This window comes from Penaeus japonicus, unplaced genomic scaffold (assembly GCF_977035675.1).
Source record: "Penaeus japonicus unplaced genomic scaffold, GWHDUDI00000001_assembly GWHDUDI00000017, whole genome shotgun sequence".
Taxonomy (NCBI): domain Eukaryota; kingdom Metazoa; phylum Arthropoda; class Malacostraca; order Decapoda; family Penaeidae; genus Penaeus; species Penaeus japonicus.
Window position 1 is genome coordinate 25,132,817 of NW_028234419.1, and position 7,500 is coordinate 25,140,316.

Here is a 7,500-nt window from a genome sequence, read left to right on the forward strand (position 1 = left end):
ATGGAAAGCGGAGGAGGGAACCGGAGGGAGGAAAAGAATAAAAATGAGTAGCAAGGGAGAAGAAGAAAAGTAGGAGGAAGAAGCGGAAACCAAGAAGATAAAGAAAGAAGGAAGAAGGAGAAGGAGGAAAGTGGGGGGTAGGGTAGGGGATGAAGAAAGGGGGAAGGGCAAGAGGAAGAGGAAAAGGGATAGAGTAGAGAGGGGAGGTTGAAAGCCCGGCCAACGGCTAGTATTGCATGACTATCTATTGATCCCGAACTCACTTTGATTTGGAAATTTCCAGGGCAGCTTGCCTTGGTTTTGATGTGGAGTAGAGGGTGAGGGAAGGGGGTGGGAAGGGGTGTGAGGGAATGGGGGAGGGGAGGGGGGAGGGGAGAGGGGTGGGACGGGGAAAGGGGAAGAGGAAGGTAAGAGGAAAGGGAAAGGGAAGGGGGAGGGGGAGGGGAAGGGGGAGGTGAGGGGAAGGGAAGGGAAGGGGAAGGGGAAGGGGAAGGGGAATGGGAGAGGAGGGGAAGGGGAAGGGGAAGGGGAAGGGGAGGGGAGGGGAAGGGAGTGGGAGAGGGAAGGGGAGGAAACGGCAAGGGGAGAGGAGGGAAGGGGAAGGGGAGGAAACGGAAAGGGGAGGGGAGAAAAGGGGAAGGGGAGGAGAGGAGAAAGGGGAGGGGAGGGGAGGGGAGGAATAAGAATGGGATTTCAGGAATTGATTATTGGTTTTTAAAAAGTAACAAACAAATAAACAAATGAATAAATATCACAACAGCCACCGGAGAGGGAGGGGGTATGTGGAGGTATGTGGGGAAGGAGCGAGGGAGGGAGGGTACGGATGAACAGAACACACACGAAAGAGAGAGAGAGGGAGAGAGAGAGATAAGAGAAAGAAAGAAAGAGAAATAGATAGATAGACAGATAGATAGCGAGAGAGAGAGAGAGAGAGAGAGAGGGAGAAAGGAGGAGAGAGAGAGAGAGAGAGAGAGAGAGAGAGAGAGAGAGAGAGAGAGAGAGAGAGAGATAAGAGAAAGAAAGAAAGAGAAATAGATAGATAGACAGATAGATAGCGAGAGAGAGAGAGAGAGAGAGAGAGAGAGAGAGAGAGAGAGAGAGAGAGAGAGAGAGAGAGAGAGAGAGAGACGTTTGAAGGTATCATCATCGCAAGGCCGTGTTCAGTGTGTGGTTAATCAATAATCGACCGACGGAGGGCGATATGGCACAGTCACACTCAACGAGGGGGGGGAGGGGAGGGGGAGGCTGAGGGGGCAGATGGGGGGAGGGGGAGGTTGAGGGGGTAGTGGAGGGGTGGGGGTTGGGGGTAAGGGTGGGTTACTGGCAAGCACCAGGCAAGCAAGTAAGCAGGGAGGGAGATTGAGAGGGAGAGGGAGAAGGATTAGAGAGAGAGAGAGAGAAGAAAAAAGGAAGAAATGGAGGCAAAAGGGGGAGAAGAAAGAAAAGGAGAAGGAGAGCGACATGAGAAGAGGGAGAAAAGGAGGAAGGGTGGGAAGGAAGGAAGAAGGGAAAGGGAGGGAGAGAAATAGTAAGGAAGGGAAGTAGAAGGGAAAGGAAGGAGAATTCAACGAAGAGAGAGAGAGAGAGAGAGAGAGAGAGAGAGAGAGAGAGAGAGAGAGAGAGAGAGAGAGAGAGAGAGAGAGAGAGAGAGAGAGAGAGAGAGAGAGAGAGAGAGAGAGAGGAGAGAGAGAGAGAGAAAGAAGAGAAGAGAGAGAGAGAGAGAGAGAGAGAGAGAGAGAGAGAGAGAGAGAGAGAGAGAGAGAGAGAGAGAGAGAGAGGTCACTCACCATACGAACTCCTACGACCATGACTACGTGGGAGCCAGTGGGAAGCCGGTTCAGAGGGGAGAGGGGAAAGGGGAAGAGGATGGAGGGAGGAGGGAGGAAGAGAAGGGAGTAGAAGGATGAGGGGAGGCAAGGGGTAAGGGGGACAGAAGGGTGAGGGAGAGGGGAAAGGGGAAGAGGACGGGGAGGGAAAGGGGAAGGAAGGAAGAAGAAGGGGGAAGGGGAAGGGGAAGGGGAGGGGAAGGGGAATGGGAGAGGAGGGAAAGGGAAGGGGAGGAAACGGAAAGGGGAGAGGAGGGAAGGGGAAGGGGAAGGGGAGGGGAGGGGAGGGGAGGGGAGGAATAAGAATGGGATTTCATTATTGATTTTAAAAAAGTAACAAACAAATAAACAAATGAATAAATATCACAACAGCCACCGGAGAGGGAGGGGGTATGTGGAGGTATGTGGGGAAGGAGCGAGGGAGGGAGGGTACGGATGAACAGAACACACACGAAAGAGAGAGAGAAATAAATAAAAAGAGAGAGAGAGAGAGAGAGAGAGAGAGAGAGAGAGAGAGAGAGAGAGAGAGAGAGAGAGAGAGAGAGAGATAAGAGAAAGAAAGAAAGAGAAATAGATAGATAGACAGATAGATAGCGAGAGAGAGAGAGAGAGAGATGAGAGGGAAGAGAGAGAGAGTAGAGAGAGAGAGATGGAGAGAGGAGAGAGAGGAGGAGACGAGAGATAGAGAGAGGAGAGAGCAGAAGAGAGACGTTTGAGTTATCATCGAAGGGCCGTGTTCAGTGGTGTGGTAATCAATAATCGACCGACGGAGGGCGATATGGCACAGTCACACTCAACGAGGGGGGGGGGGGGAGGGGGAGGGGGAGGCTGAGGGGGCAGATGGGGGAGGAGGGGGAGGTTGAGGGGGCAGATGGGGGGGTTGGGGGTAAGGGTGGGTTACTGGCAAGCACCGGGCAAGCAAGTAAGCAGGGAGGGAGATTGAGAGGGAGAGGGGAAAGGGGAAGAGGAAGGAGGATAGAGGGAGGAAGAGAAGGATGAAGGGAGAGAGGAAGAGGAAGGAGGAAAGAGGGAGGAAGAGGATAAAGGGAGAGGGGAAGAGGAAGGAGGGAGGAAGGGAGAGGGGAAGAGGAAGAGAAGGATAAAGGGAGAGGGGAAAGGGGAAGAGGAAGGAGGAAAGAGGGATGAAGGGAGAGGGGAAAGAGGGAGATAGAGAAGGATGAAGGGAGAGGGGAAAGGGGAAGAGGAAGGAGGAAAGAGGGAGGAAGGGAAGGATGAAGGGAGAGGGGAAAGGGGGAGAAGGAAGAAGAAAAGAGAAAGTAGGAAAGAGGAAAGAGGAGGAAAAAGGGAGGGAAAGAGAAATATGGAGAAGGATGAAGGGGAAGGGGAGGAAAAAAGGGGAAGAGGAAGGAGGCAAGAGGAGGAAAAGGGAGAAGAAGAGAGGGATGGAGAAGGGTGAAGGGAAAAGATGAAAGGGAAGGGGGGGAAGAGAAAAGGAGAGGAAGATAAGATAATGGATAAGGATGGTGGGAAAAAGGGGAAAATAAGTAGGGAAAGAGTAAGGGGAAAAAGGAAAGGCCAAAAAGGAAAAAAGGGGTTAAGGGCTTAGGGAGGAATGAATAAAAATGAATAAGAGAATTCAAGGAAGAGAGAAAGGAGAAAAAAGGGGAAAAGAAGGAGAACAAAAATGGAGGAAAATAGAGGGAAAAATATGGGTTAGAGAGGAGAGGAAAGGAGAGAGAGAAAATGAAGGAAAAAAGAGGGGTAGAGAGGGAAAGGGTTAGAGGGAGAGAAGGAAGGAGTGGAGGAGTAGAGGAGACAGAGAGAGAGAGAGAGAGAGAGAGAGAGAGAGAGAGAGAGAGAGAGAGAGAGAGAGAGAGAGAGAGAGAGAGAGAGAGAGAGAGAGAGAGAGAGAGAGAGAGAGAAAGAGAGATATAGATCTCACCGAAGAAGGATTTAAAAAAAAATGTGAGAAAATAACAAGAAAATATAGGGTAGAAGGAGAGGAGAAAAAAAAAACACTTCCCCCCCTCCTTTCTTCCCTCTTTTCCCCTTTTCTCTCCCCTCTTCCCCTCCCCTTCCCCCTTCCCCCTTTTCCCCCTTCCCCCTTCCCCCCTTCCCCCTTCCCCACCACAAGCAACAAGAGCAGGTTAGGCCTTGCCGTTAGAACCGCTGCCGCTGCGAGAGAGAGAATCGACCTGGCGGTTCGGAGTGTGCGCGGAGGGAGCGTGTGGGTGGAGTTGGTGGAGGAGGAGGAGGAGGAAGAAGAGGAGGGAGGAGGAGGAGGAGGAGGAGGGAGGGAGGGAGGGAGGGAGGGAGGGAGGGAGGGAGGGGGGGAGGGAGGGAGGGAGGGAGGAGGGAGGGAGGGAGGGAGGGAGGGAGGAGGAGGGAGGCAGAGGGAGGGTAAGAGGGAGGGAGGGAGACAGAGGAGGGTAAGAGGGAGGGAGGGGAGGGAAGAGGGGGACTAGGGTAGGAGGGAGGGAAGGAGGCTAGGAGGGAGGAGTAGGGTAGGAGGGAGGGAAGGAGGGTAGGAAGGAGGAGAGAGGAGAGGAGGGAGGAAGGGAGGAAGGGAGGAGGAAGTGGTAGTGGTGGTGGTGGTGGAGGTGGTGGGGGAGGGGGAGGGGGAGGGGGGGGGGGCAGCCGCACGAGTGGCGTTGGTGGGAGCGCTTCACTCACACGCTGTCGTTGTAGCAGCAAGGCGAGCCGAGGTTCTGTGTGTGTGTGTGCCGGTCGGGGCTTTACTCTGGCAGCGGGCACACTCGCGGACGCAAGCTGGGCGTCCGGCTTCCAATGGTGCGCCCTGGAGAACTGGCTGTGTAAGGTGACAAGTGATTTCGAGGTGTTGTGATGGGAGACACGTCTTCCCCGTGTGTGTGTGTGTGTGTTTTGATGTTTATCTTTATTCATTTTTTCGATTTAAAAAAAGAGATACTCGTCCTCGATGGTAATGGGACTTGGAGGTTTTTGATTTAACTTATGGTGTGATTTGTTTATTTATTTTATTTTTTTGTTTTTTTTTTTGGTTTTGTTTTGTTTTGTTTTCTTTGGAACTGCTTTCATGTGAGGGTTGGGAATTTCGTTCTCCGAAATCGTGTGATATTGTGAGATACTATATGGCTCTCGAGGGGAGATCGGACCTCCTCTCGCTAACAGATAAGGAAGCAGACAAGCAAACAAGCAAATAAGTAAGCAAACAAGCATATAAGCCAAGTAAATCAAGCAAGGAAGCAAGCAAGCAAGCAGGCAGGCAGGCACACTCGTGGCTCCGGGCGGTTGTGGAATCAATAGCCAGCATAAGGCAGAATGTTCTGTCGGACACACGCCCACTCCCCCTTCCTGTCTCTCTCTCTCTCTCTCTCTCTCTCTCTCTCTCTCTCTCTCTCTCTCTCTCTCTCTCTCTCTCTCTCTCTCTCTCTCTCTCTCTCTCTCTCTCTCAATATCGGGGGCTGGAACCTCTGTTATTCAGGAACAAGTGAAGGTCTAGGAGCGTGCGGTGCCTTGGTGGTCTGAAGTGTAGTGTGTTACGGGGTCACGTGTATACCCGAAACACTTCTGCATGAATAACTCGCATTCAACTCAAAGAACGACGGACTTGACGTGACGAGCTACATACATGCTGGTGCCCACGTATGTGTAGGTGTGTCTGTGTGTGTGTGTGTCTGTGTGTGTGTGTGTGTGTGTAGGTGTGTCTGTGTGTGTGTGTGTGTGTGTGTGTAGGTGTGTCTGTGTGTGTGTTTGTGTGTTTGTGTGTTTGTGTGTTTGTGTGTCTGACTTTGGTAGTGGGTGATTCTGGTTGTGATATTAATTGTGTATATATACACCCATGCACGTATACAGACACACAACAATGTATACTCATATATAAAATATACAAGAATGTGAATCTGGCAAATTCTCTTGGGTTCTTTTCCATGAACCTGATTTTAAGTCAGTGTAAATCAAGTAGAGTAACCACACACACAAACACAAACACATATCCTATTATATCGCGAATACATTACAAATTGTGTTAAACATTGTTATAATAAGAACCTGCTATTGACTAATGCTACTTGTAACGTTCACACCATATGTCCATTAACACATGAGTCCTTTCTGCATCAAGTGAGTGTGTGGATCAAATAACACAGGCTAGGAATGTTCTCCGTGTGTCGTAATATTGATTGGAAACTGAATTCTGTTTGTGTTTTCTGGCCAACAAAAGTTTGTTTTGGAAACCCACATTCTACATAGCGCCCCTGTTTTTTAAACCATACATATATCCTAGCAGTTTAATTTGATTACTACTACTACTACTGTCATCAAAATGCGAGACTAATCGAAAAGATTCACGTAGATAACTACAATCATTGTGATAAGCAAAGGATGTTTCATCATGAGATATAAATGCGGATTCTATGCTGCGCTAAGATCAGTGAGCTAGCTAGGCCATCTTCCGATCGATTCGCTTCTATTTATAAACAACAGTTGACGGGACCGCCTTCAGCACACGCTCAGAGCCGCATGGTATGGTGGACTCTCTGTCATGTTATAGTGAAGGTGGATGTTACGTGACACCATATGGGAGCTAGTGATCCGTATGATGACTGGTCCACGTAGTGCCTCGGTAAAGGATAGTGCGTTCGGATAAAAGTGATGATTAAGAATGTGTGTATTTAATGTGGGAGAACTATGATACGTATCTAAGCTTCACACGGCATCATGTGCATTAAATATGCCAGATAACATAGCATTTATGGAAAGCATCGACTATTTTAGAAACTATGATAGTTTGTGTTCAAATTGCACAACGCGTTTCAAGGAAGACTCGCTTCGTTTTGAATGACGCAATACCTCTTGTTTATCTCTCTCTCTCTTGTTTATCTCTCTCTTGTTTATCCAATAAGCACCGACCCTAAACGTGTGCCATTATGATACATAACAACCTTTACATATGGACTAGGATTGCGCTACACCTGTGAAAACGACCTACTAGAAATAGCTTTGATGATCACTCAAGTTCACATAAAGTCGCTTGTTTGTGTTTATCGCTTGTGGTAACCTCGTATCATATGCAATATTGCAAGGAAGTAAACAAGCATTGGTGTTGCGCCAGAAATTCAGTGTATGTGAGAAAACCGGTCGGTTGTTTTTAATAAGTAGAGAACAGATTGTTATGTAATAACGATCATGTATATATATGTGTGTGTGTGTGTGTGTGTGTGTGTGTGCGCGCGCGCGCGTACGTGTGTGTTTATGCTTGTATGTATGTAATTATGCACACACACACACACACACACACACACACACACACACACACACACACACACACACACACACACACACACACACACACACACACACACACACACACACACACACACACACACACACACACACACACACACACACAGACTTTGACTTTGACGTTTAGCGAAATATGACATAAACATATAGAAAAAAAATAAATAAAAAGAAAGCAAACAAATAAGATAGAACCAAAGAAAGGAAGAGGAGGAGAAAGAGGAAGAAGAAGAAAGAAGGGGAGAGTGTGAGGGGGGTATGGGAGGAGGGGTATGGGAAGCGACGAAGGTACAGGGGGAGAGGGGGGAGGGGAGGGGGAGGTGCCTGGATTGCGTGTGTAGTGTATAGATCGATCAAGAAAACTCAATAGTATTGATTGCACGCGCGGGGGGAAGGGGGGGGAGGGGGAGTTAGAATGCGGTTAGGGGGGGGG

The 7,500-nt window shown here is 49.2% G+C and overlaps 1 protein-coding gene across 4 annotated transcripts in view; it reads left to right on the top strand.

Annotated features, from left to right (window-relative positions):
• LOC122255770 (protein Tob1) overlaps positions 1–7,500 on the top strand; it is a 74,222-nt gene that overhangs the window by 57,185 nt on the left and 9,537 nt on the right. The window contains exon 1 of one of the 4 annotated variants that reach the window (XM_043020049.2): positions 4,444–4,600. The exons of 1 other annotated variant lie outside the window; for it this stretch is intronic. The gene's annotated coding sequence lies outside the window, so the exon portion shown is untranslated. Of the gene's footprint in view, positions 1–4,443; positions 4,624–7,500 lie in introns of those variants that run through there. 2 more of the 4 variants (XM_043020051.2, XM_086546189.1) reach the window with 2 other exon arrangements.